Genomic DNA, 18,383 nt, shown 5'->3' on the forward strand with positions numbered 1-18,383 from the left:
ATCATAGAAGAAATGGGAGAACATCTCGGTTCTTGTTCAAAGTGTTGGTTGAAGAGTGTCGATAGATTGGGTTGCTAAAGAGTTTCGGGATTGGGGCAAGCTCCAGTATGATCTGGAGTTGTTTGCCTTCACCGAAGGGCATCATCTAATTTGATTTCAATCGAAGGAGGATTGTGGGGGTATCTTGGCCGGAGGCCTTTGGTTCATCACCGATCAACCAGTCATAGTGGAACCATAGATTGTCGGCTTTGCTCCGGGAATGAAGGTGGTCCCATGTGCCGTCATTTGAATCCACCTCCCTGGGCTCCCCATAGAGTTTTGGGAGTTGGAGACCCTACTAGGCATTGCCTCGAAGGCTGGCCGACCGATGGGTCTAGACGAGTTCATCGATCGATGTTGGAAAATCGGATTTGCCCGAATCAAGGTTGAAATCGACTCAACGGAACTCTTAAAGTCGGGGGTGTCCATTCGGATAGACGGTGGCATCTTTTGGCAGTCATTTATCTATGAGAATATGCTGACCGCATGCTACCTTTGCAATCAGCTCGGGCACACGAACGACGACTATAGGTTTCCTTGGTAGACATCAGAAAGCAGTAGAAGAGTCTTGCTAATCGATAACATTTGCTCCTCCTCGATGGTCGTTGAAGGTTCGAACGGCCAGCCGACGGTTCCCCTTGATCGGTTGTGGCCTGAACTATAAGTGACAACCTTCCGAATTTGGCTACCCCATCCATCCAAGGTTTCGATCAAACCAAGGATGATAGCTCCAATCCAGGCTCCTCCGGTCCAAGTTCGTCCCCCTCTCGCTCGAACTTGCCATGAAGGTAGGAGAGCTCTTCGGATTTGCCTTCGGACTCCGATGGATGGCAAAAATCCATGAAGTTCACCCGCCGCCATTCATCGGAGAAGAAAAGAGCGAGTCAGAGGCAGATCGAGTCAACCCGGCTGAATCTGGGTTTGGGTTCCAAGTCCTTAGGACTTGGGCCTCAACTCAGATATTATGGACATGGGCCTGAAAGATTGTTCGGGCCCAACAAAAGCTCACATGGCCGACACCTACAGGCTTTCCCTGAAGCGGGCCCAAAGCCCAGTTAGATTAGCCAATCCATCTCGCCGGGCACCTCCATCGGGCTAAGTGATGCGGGCCCGTGCAGTGGGTTGTCCCCATGAAAGATTGGTCCGAAGACTGTGAACCTAGAAGCTCCATCGAAATCGACAGACACGTCTCCAACCCACTCTCAGATGTCGATGCCGGAGGGGAGTCCTCACTAGGCAACCACAGGCTTGCCTTATGAGCCATCATGTTTGGTGGCTGCTGCCCCCCTATCCGGTCATCTTTCGGTGGTCGAAAGGGAAGCCGCCCTTCTCGCCCCTTCCTTCTCCATGGATGCCAGCGGGGAGGGGTGGGTGGCACATGATGAAGACCACAGGCATGGATAGGCGGATCGGATGTGGGTGCCTCCTTCTTCCTTTGGTGGAGTCGTTGTGTCTTCTACTGCAGTGATGGAGACTGCGAGTTCGACAAAAGGGGGAAGCAATTTGGAGACGGGCAAAATCTGGGTCGTGAGGAGGTGGTGGGTTGCTTGAAAGCAGCCCTTCAGGCTACAGGGGAGCAGCTTGGGCCTAATGTAGTAGAGCACCACCAGATTGAACTGTGCGAAGAGGTGGTCGGGAAGCAACGGGACTCGCCATCAACCAGCCTTTGAGTTTCTGATGAAGGTGCTATTTTGGAATATTCGAGAGGCAGATAAGCCCTCCTTCAAGTCAGCTTTTTGGAGGATTATGCAGCTCCATAGTCCTGATTTGTATGTTTTCGTTGAAACTAAATTGTGTGCGCTGAGTCTAGCTCGTGCTCATCGTCACTTCTTGGTGAACTGGGGTTTCTGTGCAGTGGAGTCCCAGGGGTTATCTGGGGGCATTATTGTTGTTTGGAGGTTGAATGTTTCTATGGTGGATGTTTTCCATAATTATACTCAGTAAGTGGTTATTGTTATTTTTTAAAGGAACGATGATATTTAGCTTTTATCTGGAGTGTATGCCAATATTGATTACAAAGAGTGAATGATTATTTGGCAGGAGATGTTAAGTGTGATTGATCAGAACATTCCTAGAGTTGTGGCTATTGATTTCAACTATATCATTGGCCCTTAGGAGGCCATTTGTAGATGATATCGTCCAGAGAGTTTGCTGACTTCATCCATACCATTGGTCTAGTGGATTTGGGCTTTACTGGCTCGTGGTTTACCTAGTGCAATAATCATCAGGGTGGTGTAAGGGTGTGGGAGAGAATTGACAGAATACTTGCGATTGCCTCTTGGATCTAGAGATTTCTGAATTACATGGTTCACTACCTACCAAAAATCACCTCTGACCACTGTTCGATCCTATTTACTTCGACTCTTCCTCCTCTTATTGAGGCCTATTCCGACTTGAGAAGTTCTGATTTTCTTACCCCCTAGCCCTAGGAGATCATGAGGGAGGCTTGGAGATTGCAAGTCGGGGGCAATGCTAGATATCAGGTCGCTAGGAGGCTCAAATTGATGAGGCGGCAATTAGTGCAATGGAACAGGACAGAGATGGGGAACATCTTTAAGGGGTTGCGGGTTGTGGAGGCTGCTATCATGAAGCTTCAGGAGTATGAAGATCTAAAAGATTGTTTGGCTGATTATGAATTGGCCGATCTTCGCAGCAGGCTTTTGGATCATCGCTCTCTTCTTAGTCAGCAGGAGACATTATGGAGGCAGAAATCTAAGGTTTAGTGGATCAAGGAAGGGAATCAGAATATGAAATTTTTTCATCAAGCTACTATTATCTGGAGGCATTGAAACTAGATTGGACCAATTAGGGGGGCTGATGGGTCATGGAAGACTAACAAGGAGGTGAGACAGGGGCTTGTGCACTTTTTAGATCAAGATGGATGGCATTGTTGGGAGGGGATGATACTTTTCAGGCTCCCCTACCCTGTGAAGAGGTCTCGGAGTAGGAGAACAGAGAGTTGACTGCTCCTGTAGCAGTGGTTGAGGTTCATAGTGTGTTGTGGTCGATAGTGGAGGATAAAGCCCCTGGACCCGATGGCTTTCCTCTGCTCTTATTCAAAAGATATTGGCTTATCATTCAGTCAGAGATTGTAGCTGTGGTGTAGGAGTTCTTTGCTACTAGTCGTATGTCGGTGGACTGAAAATGAACCTTCATTATCCTTTTACCAAAGAGGTAGGATGCGTTGGAGTTGAACCATTACAGACCTATCAGTCTGTGCACCACTATGTACAAGATCTGTGCTAAGCTGATGGTTTGCAAGATAAAGTCGATTCTCCCTCGGTTGATTTGTCCTAAGTAGGGGGCATTCATCGATGGTCAGAGTATCTCCAATAATATCCTCATTGCTTAGGAGTTTATGCATGATCTCCATCAGGCCTCCGCTCATTGCAGCCTTATGACGATCAAGCTGGACATGGAGCGGGCTTATGATCGTATGAATTGGCCATTCCTAGAGTGGGCTCTGAAGGAGTTTGGCTTCGACCCTCATTGGATTGGCTGGATCATGGCATGCATCTACAAACCCACCTTTGCCATTTTGATCAATAGGATGCCATCGATCGACTTCTACTCTACCACTAGGCTATGACAAGATTATCCTTGTTGGGATCTTCCTTGACTTTTCTTGGAGTGTCGAGATCTTGGAACCAGCAACAAGAGCTATAGAGGCGTTGAAATACAAGTGAGTTGCTGCAAAAAATTCTGAGTAGCAGCCTTCTTATAACTTTCCTTGTTCTTCTTCCCAATCCTTTTAGGATTGCTTAGGAACCCCAATCTCAACTTCCAGAGGGGCAAGGAGATCAAGAACAGTAGTTACTATGATGGTTTGGGCATCCCAAAGTCCTAGAACAATCAGGGCTATCAGGTTGTGGGCGGTAAGGACCTTCTCCTATTCAAACTAGGAGAAGATGATGGGAGCGGCTAGGCTTGGGCATCCTCTTTCAACCCTAGATGGTGGCTAGGGTCTCCACACCAAAAGAGGATGGCAACCAAAGAGAGAGAGAGATGAGGAGAGAGAAAGTGAGGGAGAAAATAATCCTGTATTTATTGACTTAATCGAAACACAACACAATATATGCTTATATACAGGATCAATGTGATCCAACACAAATTCTCATGACTAACCCAATGTGAGATTGCGCTCATCCAAGCTCATGTACACCTATGACTTGACTCAATCTCATCTTCTTTGGATATAAATCTAGTCTAATACAAGTTAGTCTCTCGAGGTCCAAACCTTCTGGACCTCAAGATTGTGAAGGCTGACAGCCTTTCACACCCTAGGGCCCAAACTGGCCCTAGAACCCCCCATGAACACCTCATGGGCCATAATCTTTGACCTTAGCCTTAGCCATCTGAGGCTTGGAAGCACTACATCTGAACCTACAATCTTCACCTTGGTGCCCCAAAGCCTAAGCAACTTCATCTCTATTTTCAATCCCATCAGCAATACGCAATAAAGAAAGCTGTCTCACTGAAGAACTTTCGTCAATGCATCAGACTGGTTCTCTTTTATGTGAACCTTGATCAGCTTTAGTTCACCTTTCTCTATTAGCTCTCTGATTCTATGATACCTCGCATCTATATGCTTTATCCTAGCATGATAGACTGGGTTCTGAATTAGATATAGGGCACTCTGATTATCACTGTGCAGTACCACTATCTTCTGTTCTACTCCCATCTTCATGATGAGTCTCTTGAGCCAAAGACTCTCTTTCACTGCCTCTGTATTCTCAATATACTCAACCTCTATGATAGACAAGACCGTGATCAGTTGAAGGGTAGATCTTTATGAAACCAGCCCACCATACATGTTGAAAATATAGCCAGTAGTTGATCTCCTTGTGTCCCAATCACCTGCGTAGTCAGCATCCACAAAACCTTCCAAAGGACCTGAAATATCACCTAAATCATTAGAAGTCCTCCCAAGTCCTCCTTACTGCCCAAAAGTCAGACAAAGAGTTCAGGTTCCTTGTAGATACCGAAGAACTCACTTCAGTGCCTTCCAGTGCTCTTTTCTAGGGTTGGCCATATATCTGCTCATCTGACACACTAGATATGCTATATCAGGCTTGTAACATACCATAGCATATATCACACTTTCTACGGCACTGGCATAGGAAACTCTATCGATGTACTCCTTTTTCTCTGTCTGGGGACACTGCCACTTCGAAAGAGCCATGTGACTAGCCAAAGGTGTTCCAACTGGTTTGGTCTTGTCTATCCCAAACCTCTCCAACACCTTCTAAATATAATCTTCAAGTGAAAATGAAGAACACCTTGGCTTCTATCTCTGCAAATTTTCATGTCAAGTATCTTCCTAACTGGACCCAAGTCCTTCATCTCAAACTTCGAAGACAATAATTTTCAGCCCATCTACTGCTTTGGCACTCCTGCTGGCAATGAGCATATCATCTACATACAGAAGGAAGTACAAAGCATCATCCTTATCCATATCTCTAACATAAATACAGCTATCATGTTCACATCTGAAAATTCAAGGCTCAGAACAAAGGTATCAAATTTTTTGTACCACTGGTGGGGTGACTGCTTCAGATCGTAGAGGGATCTCCTGAGCAGACAGACCTCCTTTGATCCAGACTGCATGAAATTTTTTGATTGTTTTATGTAAATCCTTTTCTCGAGACTTTCATGCAAGAAAGCTGTCTTCACGTCCATCTGCTCCAGCTCCATATCATGCTGCGCCACCATCGACAGCAGCACCGAATAGAGGCATGATATACCATCGAAGAAAACACCTCTATGTAGTCCACTCCCTGTCTCTGTGTGTATCCGTTTGCAATGAGCCTTGCCTTATATCTGACTCTACCTTGCTCTAAAGGTACTTTCTTCTTTGTGAACACCCACTTTGATCCAATGGCTCGAGCATATTTGGGTAGATCCACCAGCTGTCATGTCTGATTTTTCTCCGATGACTCCATCTCCTCTATCATGGTTTGCATCCATGATGACTTTCGATCCAGACTCTCCATGGCCTCCTCAAATATTTTTGATCTCTATTGCAATGATGAGAGTATATGAGATGGTCTCATCAAGGCCATACTGCATAGGTTTGCGGATGGTGTGCTTTGGCTTGTGCAGTGCCACTCCTTTTATGCTGTCTTGCAAGTCTGCTGTGTGGTTGCCTCTGTACCTCCTCCTGGATAGATGGCTCTCCTCGCTGGTCCTTCACATGTGTGAAAATATGTCTGTTCATCTCCACCTCAAAATGAACACGATTGGAGGTAGAAATTGATGGCATATCATCTGTATATGAGTGCTGCTCACTGCTATCCTGTCCAGCCTTTTCTACTCCATCTGCGACCCTTGGCTTCTTCAGAATGCTCCTCTCATCGAATATGATATTCCTATTGATTGCTGATCTCTGACAATGAGGATCCACCAGTAGGCAACCCTCCATGCTGTAACATCCCAAACCTAAATAATTTACCAACCAACAACTGAATCGGGCCTAAATCATGTGGACCCAAATGCCTAGGCCCAGTTATTGGTTAGTGACTGCTAAACTATTATATGTCAGCCAATTTTTTTTAATTTGTTTGGTATGGGACTATCATAATCTCTCATACTTAAATGCTTGACATCCTCGTCAGGGCCTACTTGGCCCAAGTATTCTCTTCCAATACACATCCATGTGAGACTCTGGAGGTAAGCCCACCACGCCGTTATCACCGTCCATGATGGTCAACCTTCTCTCATCAGATCGAGGGTACATCATTGGGATGCACAGTTTGCTCCAGCATGGCCTCATATGATAGTACCCCGAGAGTGGCTTTGATATCATTTGTAACACCCCAAACCTATACAGTTTACTAACCCACAACTAGATTGGGCCTAAACCATGCGAACCAAAATGCCTAGACCTAGTTATTGGTTAGTAACTACTATACCATTATATGCTAGCCAATTTTTTTCAATTTGTCCTGTATGGGACTATCACAATCTCTCCTACTTAAATCTCTGACATCCTCGTCAGGGCCCACTTTGGCCCTAGTATCTCCTCCTAGTATACATCTATGTGAGACTTTGGAGGCAAGCCCACCATGCCGCTGTCACCGTCTTCGGTGGCTAACCTCCCCCAACTAGATCGAGGGTATCTCATCAGGATGCACAGTCTATTCCAACGTGGTCCCACATGATAATACCTCAAGGAGTGGCTTTGATACCATTTGTAACATTCCAAGCCTAAATAATTTACCAACCAACAACTGAATTAGGCCTAAATCATGCGGCCCAAAATGTCTAGGCCCAGTTATTGGTTAGTAACTACTAAACTATTATATGCTGGCCAATTTTTTTCAATTTGTCCGATATGGGACTATCACAATCTCCTCTATTTAAATTTTTGACGTCCTCGTTAGGGCCTACTTAGCCTTAATATCCCCTCCCAGTACACATCCATGTGAGACTTCGGAGGCAAGCCCACCACGCCGTTGTCACTATCCATGGTGGTCAGCCTCCCCTCGTCGGATTGAGGGTACATCATCAGAATGCACAGTTTGTTCCCGCATGGCTCCACACGATAGTATGCCGGAAGTGACTCTGATACCATTTGTAACACCCCAAACCCACACAGTTTACCAACCCACAACTAGATTGGGCCTAAACCATGCATCCCAAAATGCCTAGGCCTAGTTATTGGTTAGTAACTACTAAACTATTATATGCTGGCCAAATTTTTTCAATTTGTCCAATATGGGACTATCACACCACTATCACCGTCCTCGATGGTCAACCTCCCCTGTCAGATTGAGGGTATCTCACCAGGATGCACAGTTTGTTCTAATGTGGCCCCACATGATAGTACCCTCGGGAGTGGCTCTGATATCATTTGTCATGCCCCAAACCTAAATAATTTACCAACCAACAATTGAATCAGGCTTAAGTCACATGGCCCAAAATGCCTAGGCCCAGTTATTGGTTGGTAACTATTAAACTATTATATGCTGGCCAATTTTATTCAATTTGTCTGGTATGGGGCTATCACACATGCCCTGTGGATATTTGATGAAGATCAGCTTCTTTGACTTCGAGTTCAACTTGCTCTTTTTGTCTCCCTCTACTAATACATAGGCTAGGCAGCCAAAAACCTTTAGGTGGTCAAGCTCCACCTTCTTCCCACTCCAGACCTTTTCTGAAATTCCTCCATTGAGTTTTCTATAGGAAAACCTATTAACAAGAAAATATGAAAAAGTTAAAGCATCACCCTAAAAAGACTTGACAATGATGCTTGCAGCCTCAAGCTCCTGACCTTCTCTATCAATGTTCTATTCATTCTCTCAGCCATGCCATTTTGTTGGGGAGTCATCTTCACTGTAAACTGGCATTTGATCCTATTCTCCTCACAGTAGCATCTAAAGTCAAAGCTAGTGTACTCCCCTTTATTATCAGACCTCAGACACTTCACTGGCTTTTCTGTCTCTTTTTCAACTTCAGCTCTCCAGGCTTTGAACCGAGCAAACATCTTTGATTTTTCTCTGATCAGATATACCCACACTCTTCTGAAGAAGTCATCTATAAAGGTAACAAAGTACCTAGCTCCACCCCTGACTGAAACAAGCACCGGTCCCCATACATTCGAGTAAACTAGCTCCAGAATACCTTTACTCCTCTTGGTACTACTGGCAAATCTTACTCTATGCTATTTGCTGTAGATGTAAGGCTTACATAGGTTGTTCTCCTCTTTTTTAAGTATTGGAATCAGATCCCTCTTACTTAGTTTATTGAGCCCCATGTCACTCATGTGTCCCATTCGATAGGGCCATAGCTGCTAGGCAAGCTGTTCCTCCTGTGCTGCCGCAAGCACCTCCATACTATTGTCACCACTGAGCCCTCCATCCTATATAGATTATTGCTCAGTCTTCTCCTTCTTATAACCACTAAGGCCCCCTTGATTATTTTCAAGCACCTGCTACCCGGTTGGCTACCAAAAGAATGTCCCTGCTTCTCTAAATAACTCAAGAAGATCAGGTTCTTCTTCAGCTCTGACATATGCTTGACATTGGAGAGTGTCTGCATGACTTCATCATATATCCTTATCCTAATAGTATCAATACTAGCAACTTTATATGGGTGATCATCTCCAAGATTCACACTTCCTCTATTAGTTTTGTTATAAAAAGCAAACCACTCCCGATGTAAAGTGTAGTGGTGGGAACATACTGAATTCAGTGTCCACTCGCTGTCATACTCCATGGTCCCATCTGACACAACCAATAAATCATCTCTACTATCCTTAGATGAATGTGCACCACTTTCACTGGTCGATCCACCCTTGAAAGAGCCCTTCTCCTTCTCATTCTTCAGAAGTGGGCAATTCCTCTTCAGATGACCAGTTTGATGACACTTGTAGCACTTTCAGGCTTTTTGATTACTTTGAGACTTTGATCTATCCTTTGATTTATCTCGAGCCTTCTCCCTAGGCCTCTCTTGCCTCTCATTTATAGCAAGTACATCTGAATTTGAACTCCCTTTACATAGCTTTTTTCATTGCTCATTTGACCTGAGAATCCCAACCACCTCTTCAAAGTTTAGGGTCTCTTTTTCATACATCAGGATTGTTATGAGACCATCATATGAAACTAGGAGTGAACACAATAGCAGGAGATCTCTATCCCCCTCATCTATTTTTACATCTAGGCTCATCATATTCGAGCACATTTGATTGAATCTCTGAATATGAGCAATCAAGTCTCCCCCCTCAAGCATCCTCAAGCTGTACAATTACTTCTTTAACCACAGCTTGTTTGTCATGCTTTTGCTCATATAGTGTTAGACATATATCCTAGAAGTTAATATGACAGACACATTATAATAATTTTAGGATGTATATTTGTACTTAAACTATCAAAATAGATAATTTCTATCCATTCTTGTGTTATGTGTCCGAGAATCATTCAAAAAATTAATAATTTAAAGATATATATTTTAAAGAGTTTAAACTTTGAGATATGTATAATTAATTTCTAAATTGCTCCTAATTGATGAATCATCATAGAAATGATGATTGATCTGATTAGATCAGTGCATGAAATCAGGATAGATGAGTCTCAAGTCTATAGTGTAGAGATACTGAGAAAGAGTGCGAGTAGTTGTTGGAGAACATCGGTATTGAGCATGATCATACGAGAGATCATATGGATGTCTACTCACTCGTCCGTGATCTTTTCGATACTGTAATGGTATGAGTGATTTTTTGACTTGCGATGCCTCAGCTTCTTACCATAGGATTGCTGTAGCTTGACTGTACATAAACATGTTCTCCTAGTCATTTGGATCCTTGTAGTGTATGTTGGCTATGGTAGATTTATTGTAAGAGTATGGTATGCACTTATAAAGAATCTATTAATCTTAGTAGATAAAGAGTAGTCTTATGAGATTTGAGAAGCTAAGTCCATAAGTCTATGGCCCAGCAAGGTGATTGATGAAAATTTTTTTTTATGAGTTTCACGTTTGGACTTGAGCTAATCAAATCTTTCATATGAGGGATGTTGGGGTTTAATGAGTTTTCATAACCTCCATCTTGTCGGGACTCATGATAGAGGAACTAAATTATATGATAACTACAACCAGGGTTTCTTATTCTATTTTGTTGGATTGCCACCATATGCTTCTAGGTATCACTAGTAGATTGTAAGAACTCATTAGGATCATTCTAGATTAATGATTCTTGTTAGGTATGAGTTGGAATCATTCTAGCATATCGAAAGATATTTCGATGATACTATGATGGCGATCATGGTATGTCTCACTATTAGATAGAACAAAACCTATGGGGTCATAAACAAAAGAGATTCTTGAATGATCAGATGGTTGAGTTACAACTATAAATCGTAATAGGATTGGTTTATCAATATGATTGATAATACAAAAATTATAATTAAGTAATTCACTAAATATTAGTAAATTACAGAAGGATCAATTAGCAATTAGATTACTGTCTGGCTCAATTTGATTAAGCTATGAGGTTTAAATCAGATCTAATTGAATGAGATTCAATATAGTTTGATTTGAATTTGATTAGATCCAGCCTAGTTGGATTATGAGATAATGCAATTACATAAGGAGATCAATTCTTAGTTTGACTAGAACTTGATTCAATCAATTTTTTAATTAGATTAGGATTCAATTCAGATTTAATTGAGTTTCTAATTGGATTAGAAATTAAATTATTTTGGATGCAATCTAATCCTGATTTGGTTAGGATTAAATCAGATTTAAATCAGTACTTAAAGGAATCCTAGTTGGACTAGAATTCTATCTCCATGCACCCCACATGTCCATGCAGATAGGAATACCACATCCCCATGATTTTTGCACATTCAAAACATGATGCCAAGCCTTTCACACATCCTCCCTTGCTCCCCTTTCAGATCTAGTTTGATTTGAAATTAAATCAGTTTGGTTATGAATCAAAATAGGAGTCTTAGTTTGATACGGTGTTTGACCTTGTCAAAACCTAAACCCTATACAACTTATGAACATCATCTATAAATAAGGGAGCTTTAGGGTGTGGAAAAAGAGGAGAAAACCTTCTTTGGGGTGTGAGCTTGGGCGTGGGTTCCTCTTGAGCTTTGGATTTTAGAGAGAAGAGAGAAGGAAAAAGAGAAAGGATTCTCATAGCTTCTTCTTTCTCATCTTTTTCCTTCTAGTTTTCTTCTTCTTTGAGATAGTCTTAGAGATTGAAGAAGTTCCTTTTCAACCATTAAGAAAGTGATATCTACAAGAGAGCTAGTACTCCAGAGAGATCAAAAAATCTTGAATCAGATCAAGCCTTGTGTGGATATCCGTAGAGACCAGACATATGTACGGCTACATCAGAACTGGAAGACATCCTCAGATCCAGATTTGAAGGAGTTCAGCATTTTGGGTATGTGATCGATCACAAAATTATTTTTATTATCTAAAATTAGATGTTCTTTATCTTATTTATTATTATATGAAATAGATCTATCGATATTTGTTTTAAATCTATGCATATGTAGGATTAAATTTGATTAAATCTAGTCTTCCATTGCTTATTTTTTAAAATTATTTTAAAATTCATATATAAAATATCTAAAATCTAACAGTGATATTAGAGCTATGGGTTTATATATATGAGAATAAGATGAGATCTGATTGCAAAATTAGATTTGAAATTAATCTAATATAGATCTGACATCGGGGTGATATAAAGTTGTTCTGATATAAGGTTTACCCCTTATATTATAAAGATTATCCTATATCGATGTTGGATATTTTAAAAAATATTTTTAAAAATTTGAATCTAATTTTTATTCATGTATGAGATGTATAAACATTTTTAGATCTGATATATCATGATTTCTTCGATATTGACATGAAACAAGGTTGTCCTGGCATAAGATTTACCCCTTATGTTAAGAAGATCATCCTATATCAATGTTGAATGATTTTAGATTTGATTTTGAATCATGTATGAGATATGTGATAGTTAATTTGGATATAAAAAATTAAATTTTAGATCAAATTATTTGTCATGTATGAGATATATGAATTATTGTATAGATCTGAAAAGTAGATTTAGATCTGATTATATTATGTATGAATGATTGCTGAAATTTGAAAATTAGTTTCAAGATCATAACATATTTAGATCTTAAATTTAAAATTTAGATCTAAAATCTGAAAGTTATTTCAAAATTATAACATGTTAAATTATTCATGTAATTCAAATTTGAAATTTAGATTTTAGATCTAAATTTAATGTTAATAAGATTAACAATTGATCATGGCTAAATCAAATTAGATCTAGTAATTTGATTATACCTAGGGCAGTTGATTAGAACTTAATGGAACCCAATTGATTTGAGTGATTGATCGAACCAAGATAAGTGTTGATTAGGATTAGGTCAAGAGTGCTCACGATCAAATCAATAGTTGTAGTTGGTCAGATCGATTGAAATCCATATGTTAAATCGATTAATCCCAGGATCTATTTCGGCTCTGTGGCTCAAGGCTCAATCACTTAAGCTAACCTATTTGAAACTAATTGATCAATTAGTATCTAAGATAAGTGTTAGATGGTGGTTACTTAATTAGGACCCTTGAATGTTCAAGGGGAGCCTCCGACTCATCTTCATTTATCTGGTCAATTTAGTAGATTGTGTCTTGAATTAGGTTGCTTGGTGGTTTAATTTAGCCCATGCCGATAGGACTAGTCATGGTGATGACTAATTAGATGAGATCTAAATCAATTTTTTTTTTCATAAATATTAAGATCTATAACTTCCACTGTTGTAGAAGTACCGACGTCCTACTGGTGTTGATTATTCTCGACTGATTATAGTGGTTCAGTTGCACTGAAAAGATGCAACCATCCTATTAGCATGAGATGTTGCTAGATAATGATGGGGTTAGGCCCAATAATTGGACATGGTGAGGGACCTAATAACAGCTTTACCTATGTGTTGAATGATGGGTCTAACTTAAATAAGGATTGGGCTAATAACTAGGCATGATAAGGCTTCATGATTTAGAGACCAATCGCTGCAACATGCTTGAGAAGCATTAGATAATAGTTATCCACTCATCGGTATAGCATGTCATCAATATCTATCAGATGAGGTGCATGCATATTGGTGGGACTGCAGTACCATCAAGAATCCTAGTCATGTAGGGATTTCTGCATCTCTATGGGGGAGTGTGAGAGATCCATGAAAATAATGAAAGTCTAATTTAGTTCTTGAAGTTTTTAGAATAAATATGAATTTAAGTACAAATGTCTAACTAAAATCTTTACTTTTCATAGTTTAACCACATCAGCTTCAGCCTGTATCATAGAGTCCAACCATTTGATTGAAACTAATTTTCAGGACTGACTCAGAAATCTCAAGATAGTCTTGATATCGAAAAAAATTACAGTATATTCTCGATCAGGACCCCCTCCTTTGCCAAACCATCCTAGTGTAGAACAGAGAGCTACATTGAAAAATGGATGGATGATAACAATCAGGTCAAGTGCTACATACTGGCTTCTATGTCAAACGAGTTGCAAAGCTAGCATGAGCACATGACAACTACCAGGGCTATAATCACTCACCTGTAAGAGTTATATGGTGAGCAAAGCTGAACGGTTCATTTTTAAAGTTTTGAAGGGACTCTTCAACTCCAAAATGTGCAACGGACAGTCGATCCACGATCACTGTTTGATAATGATCAAGGATCTGAAGGAGCTTGAGAAGCTCGGATTGACCATGCAAAAAAAATTGCAAGTGGATCTGATCCTACAATCCTTGATTAGTTCATACGGTCAGTTTATTGTAAATTGCCTTGTGATCAAGTTGGACTGCACCCTATCCAAACTCGTCAACATGTTGGTGACCATAGAGGGGACTTAAAGAGTTCAAGGGACTCCATTTTTGTTGTGGAACAGGCATCTTCTTTCAAAAAAAAAGTCTTCAGAGAAGAAGAAGAATAAGCCTACGAAGAAATAGAACAAAGAGAAAAGGCCGAAGAAAGACACTTCGAAAAGGATTACAGATAAAGGAAAATATTTTCATAACCGACAGCCATTGGAATAAGAATTGTCTTGTGTACCTGAAGAACGTAAAGCAAAGCAATAGGAGACATGCCCTAAGAAGGTATGTTAGATCTACTCAATATTAGTATCTGAGCAGATAATGAGTACCGTAGGATCTAAGAGATCTAAAGATGAGATAAATCTGAAGTATGTGTGGTACCTCAAGTTTGATCATGTAGGAGAAGATAGAATATACAAATTGAAAAATATGGGCTCTTAGGCTCATCGACTCTCGAGTCATTTCTGATTTGTGAATTCTACCTTTGAGGAAAGAAGGTCAAACCAATCCTTTATAGGACATGGGGTGAGGATCGCTAAAATATTTATCCTGAAATATTTTGATGTAAGTAGCCCATTTAATGAGCTGGCCAGGGGTGATTCTTTTAACTCCATCACCTTTACCGATGACCTCTCATGATATGAGTATATGTGTGAGACACAAATCTGTAGTTTTAAAAAGTTCAAATAATTTAGATAGAGGTAAAGAAGAAAATTAAAAAATCGATAAGGTTCTTCGATGAGATCGAAGAGATCATATCTTAGTGAAAGTTTCTAACCTACTTCAAGAAAAATGACACAAATTCATAATGGATTTTTCCTAAAACACCTTAAGGGGTGTCAGAGAGAAGGAATAGGACCTATTAGATATGATCCAGTCCATGATGAGCTTCACTCACTTACCCTTAAATCTTTAGGGACATTTCTTACTAATTGCAATCCAAATAGGATTCTCTCTAAATCCATTCTTACTATACTGTATGAGATATGACATGGTAAGAAATTAAATTTTGGTCATCTCAAGATTTGGAGATGTCCACCTATGTCAAAAGATAAATGACAGACAAATTAGAGGCTAGATTCATAAAAGCTTGCTTTATAGGGTATCCTAAGGAGTCATTAGGATACTACTTTTACTTCTCAGATGATCATAATATGATTGTGAGTCGATATTCCACATTCTTAGAAAGATAATTTATCCAAGATGGTGGCAATGGAAGGTTGATTGAGCTCGAAGAGAAAGTCTCTGTAGAGCAACGAGCTGTAGGACCTATCGAACCCACTAATAATGAGCTAGTAGTTCTGTCTGTACCTTGTAGATTAAGTAGGATTTTCAATCCTTCTGAAAGGTACTTGGGTATGTTTACCGAAGATGTAGAGAAAATATTTTTTATTGGAGATAAGGATCATGGAGATAATCCTAAAATCTATGACGAGGTGATGTCAGACATCGACTCCGAGAAATTATTAAATTCTATGAAGTCAGAAATTGACTCAATACATTCAGACCAACTATGGACCTTAGTGGATCTATTAGAGAGTATAGTACCCATTGGGTATAAATAGATCTACAAAAGAAAAATAGGTGCAGATGGTAAGGTAGAGACCCATAAAGCTAAGCTTGTGATGAAAATTATAGTCAGTATGAAGGCATTGACTATCAAGATACCTTTTTACCTGTGGCAATACTCAAATCTATCCGCACACTGCTTGCCACTGTAACTTTTATGAGATATGACAGATGGATATGAAAACTATGTTTCTAGATAGATATCTTGAGAAAGATTTCTATATGGAGCAGTCTTTGGGTTTTACTTCTAGTGATGGGGATTATAAAGTCTGTAAGCTACAAAGATCTATTAAAGCAAGCTTTTCAGAGTTAGAACACTTATTTCAATGATGCAATCAAATCATTTGATCTCATTAAAAATGAGAAAAAACTTTATGTATACAAAAAGGTCTGTAGGTGCACTGTCACATCCCTCGTACTGTATGTGGATGATATGCAACTTATTGAGAATATTTCTATACTGATCTCGATCAAAAGATGGTTATCTAAAAAATTCTTCATAAAAGATTTTGAAGAAGCATCCTATATTTTGAGAATAAAGATCTATAGAGATAGATCTAAAAGGATGCTTGGCATGTCATAGAAAATGTATATAGAAAAAGTACTGAAGAGATTTACCATGTAGAACTTTAAAAGGGGATTTCTACCCCATGGCATAACTCTCTCCAAGAAGATGTGTTTAGCACACATGAGGAGATTAAGTGCATGAGCAGAATCCCTTACATTTCAACTATAGGGAGTCTCATGTATGTCATGCTATGTACTCAATCTAATATTATCCTTGCTGTGAGTGTCACGAGCAAGTATCAGTCGAATAAAAAAGAAGAATACTAGACGACTGTGAAGAATATCCGTAAGTACTTGAAAAGAACTAAGAAATTTGTTGGTGTATGTGTAGTTCTCCCAAGCCTTGGGAGACTACGAGAGGAGCCATAGGCTTGGCTCCAGGACTCTAGGATCGGTTTGGATCCTAGGGCTAGGATCAATTTGGTCCTAGGATAGAGGTTCAGCCTCCACGGGCTCGAGGCCTAGGGGATTTGAGTCTCGAGGGGGGCTAATCCATGTTTGGATCAAATTTGGTTCCATGAGAGTGAGAGCACAATATGTACTCTGATTTGGATTGAGTACTTTCAGGTATTGGTTAGCCTAGGAAGTTTTTGGGCTAGGGTTTAGGTCATGTATACTAGTATATATATGTAACTTGTAAACCCTAATTTGTGTGGAATGAATTGAACCCTTTTTTCCTACATCTCCCTTTCTCTCTTTGGTTTTCCAGCCACCAAGAAGTCCTAGGGCGGCATGCCTCCTAGGAAAAGAAAGGAGGCGCACCCCCTCATCATGTCTCTTGATACGTGCAGGACAAGGCAGCGCATGCTAGCAAGAAGAGAGACTCCCATTTACCTGGAAGTCTCTCTCCTAGTAGGATCTCCATGCCCAGGTCATCCATGGAAGAGGGAGAAGGGGGCAGGAGAGATTTCTCATGGAGAGAAATCAAGGAGGCATGTCCAAGAGGAAAGAAATAAGGGTTGCATGCGAACAAGCTGCAGATTTCTGTGCTGGGAGTCCTTGTTGGATAGGAAGTTTCTTTTCACCTTGATCTCAATTTTTGTTGGGATTAAAATAGTAAGGAGGGCACGAAAAGAAGATCTTACTGTCTTAATGGTTTGCCCAAAAGAGATCAGGATAGGTGGGAGATCAGATGCACAAGGAAGATGCATGGTGGCTGAAATGTTACCCAGAAGTCCTAGTCCAACAAGGACTCCTTTTCATCATTGGTTTTGTTCTAGATCTGCTAGCCCCAAGGTAGCATATCCTTAGCCCTAGTTTCAAGGGTCTTGGGAGTGGAAGATCAGATCTGGAGGCACATCTCAGGTACTTGAAAGTGAGGAGGATGCAGACTAGGTCGCTGCATAGGGTTCAGGTTGCGCAATGGTCTAGGATATGACGTTTGCTGTCCTTAGAAGTCTGGATCGTCATGGACTATTATAGAGGGCTCCATCATAGGTCTCCTTAGGTTCATACAAGTGCATGACGGTCCCAACAATTGATATCAGAGCTTGGTGGAGCATGAAAGCGAAGGAGGAGTCGTACAGGAGAAACCTAAAATCTGCACCCTAATCCGAGGTATTCTTGGATCTATCTTCAATTTTTTTATTATGGTTTGGACAACCAGGAGCAGTAGGATGAAGGTGGAGGTAGAGAGGTGTGACAAGAAGTGGAGCTTCTCATTTTGGATGGTATGGATGCATGATTCGGTGGTCCAACTTTGGTTGGATCCAGTCTTGGAGGAAAGGTCAGGGTGTATGACGACAGGCGATGGAGTTCGCTGGTTAGGAGGGCAGCAAGGGGGACTGTTTGGTGGATGAGGAGTATTTGGCATGTATGGCACGTTGGAGGAGAGATTCTCCAATGGGTAATGGTCGAGCTGGGGCT

This window comes from Elaeis guineensis, chromosome 3 (genome assembly GCF_000442705.2).
Source record: "Elaeis guineensis isolate ETL-2024a chromosome 3, EG11, whole genome shotgun sequence".
Classification (NCBI taxonomy): Eukaryota; Viridiplantae; Streptophyta; class Magnoliopsida; order Arecales; family Arecaceae; genus Elaeis; species Elaeis guineensis.